The sequence below is a fragment of the Odontomachus brunneus genome, unplaced genomic scaffold (genome assembly GCF_010583005.1).
Source record: "Odontomachus brunneus isolate Ranch 3 - 2012 unplaced genomic scaffold, Obru_v1 Obru_scaffold_099, whole genome shotgun sequence".
Lineage (NCBI taxonomy): Eukaryota > Metazoa > Arthropoda > Insecta > Hymenoptera > Formicidae > Odontomachus > Odontomachus brunneus.
Genome location: NW_022639549.1, coordinates 160,483 through 162,516, shown reverse-complemented (window position 1 = coordinate 162,516; position 2,034 = coordinate 160,483). Strand labels below are relative to the sequence as shown.

Here is a 2,034-nt window from a genome sequence, read left to right as displayed (position 1 = left end):
TTTTTTTATATATATATATATATATATATATATATATATATATATATATATATATATATATAATTTGCTGCGCCCAACAAGAAGTACAATTCGCTCGAACTTTTCATAGGAGCATCGTTCCCATCTCTTCGTGGAAGGGAGAATACCGGGTCTGAGACGACAACGATCGAGATCGCGCACGCGACTCGTACCATCGATTGCAATTTATAATTCGAGTTGATTCGAGACCATGTATCCCTCCGGCCCTTCCTGTACTTCAACATTATCGCGGGTGGGAGGGGCAAACGGGCGCGTGAGCGTTTCGCTCTGGTTTGTAATTCCTGGGCTGTCGTCTCGTACACGGCGGCGGGATGAAGGATGGTCCGGATGAAAAATTCTCAAGAGATGAGAGAACCGCGGAAAGAGAAGGGTTCACAACGGGAGGGGAAGGAGGAGACACTAGGGGGAGAGCGGTAACGAAACACCCTCGCGATCCGCCATACTTCATTACTACGTTACGCTCTGAACAATTCTCGATGAAAACAATTCCTAACCAAGAGAAGACCCGGAGGTCTAGTCAATAGAGAAGAGAAGTAAACAGAGAGAAAAAAGTGAACGAATGTGTATAAATCGAGTGTGAAAAAAGGGGAAGAGAAATTTAAAAATTCCATCTTAACCTAAATGCCGTCGTTTCTGTCGGCGTTCCTTTATTCCCTTTTTAATTCTATAAATCTAACTACGATCGGCTGGGGACGGCCGATCTCAGTCGTTTACTGTTCTCTTTCTATACATTTGCATACCTCCTAAATTTACTCGCTCCCTAATTTCCACATTTCTTTTTTGATATTGGCACAATGAAAAGAATTCACAGCTCGGAACTATAAAGGAGAAAACAAATGCGGCGAAGCGAGGATTCACGCGAGAGAAGGCTTCCGTTCCCGGTAACGGAACGAAATTTTCTGCGAGGTATATGTCGTCGAGTTTCCTTTCGTCGTTCCTACGATCTACCATCGGGGAGACCACCTCCCCGACCGAATTGCGAAAAGTCGAGTCGGAAAAAATACTCGCGTCTTTAGCAGTCATAGGCTGAAATTAAAGAAAGAGGATATCTTTATATACAGAGTGGAGCATATAAAGTGTTGCAGAACAGTATCTCGGAAGAAATGCATTGTTCGAGGGAAGTCACAAACTCGTTATAAGATACCGTGGAGAGTATAAAATATGGTAGTATTACTGTCACAATGAAATGTTTCTTTCAAGGTTTCTTTCGAGGTCAGCTTGGATTTTAAATAGAATCATATAATTCTTTCTAAACAAATCGATGCCTCAAGTTATTCTACATATAAAAATATCCAAATAAAATGATCGAAAAGTAAATACTTCCCGAGATATTTTGCATTTTGTGCTGATATTCTTCAATGCAAAAAATAAAATATCTTGTATCTTGGAAAATATTCATTTTTCGATGACATCACTTTAATAGTTTTGGAATCGAATATGTACTGAATAAAGAGATACTTTAAAATATTTCCACTACATTTTGCAAATGCATTGATGCACCAGTAAAGATTCGTATTATCAATCGATTCCTCTTGTTATTCTATGTATAAAAAAATTCAGGCGATGTCATAGAAAAGCGGATATTTTTCAAAATATTTGTAAAATATTCTCCTCATTTCTCTTATGTTGAAAAGTACCTCAGCGTAAAATGTAAAATATTGCGAAAAATATTTATTTTTCGATGATTTCTCACTTATTTATGACATGAGGAATCGATTTATTCAGAAAAAAATATATTTTTACTTAAAATAATTCACAATGAGCTTGAAATAAACATTTAATTGTCATGATAATATTACCATCTTATGTTCCCCACGATATTTTGTAATTCTTGTTATAACTTGTAACTCTTACTCCCCTCGATATCTTGTGATTTTCATCTGAGACTTCTTCTCGAATAATGCATTTTTTCTGAGATACCCGTCTGCAACAATTTATATGACCCACGTTATATATGTATATATATATATATATATATATATATATATATATATA

General features: G+C 36.5%; 1 long non-coding RNA gene across 1 annotated transcript in view; it reads left to right on the top strand.

The window, feature by feature from the left end:
* The window catches only part of LOC116848724, a 43,540-nt gene that overhangs the window by 8,694 nt on the left and 32,812 nt on the right, over nt 1-2,034 (top strand). The window lies entirely within an intron of this gene.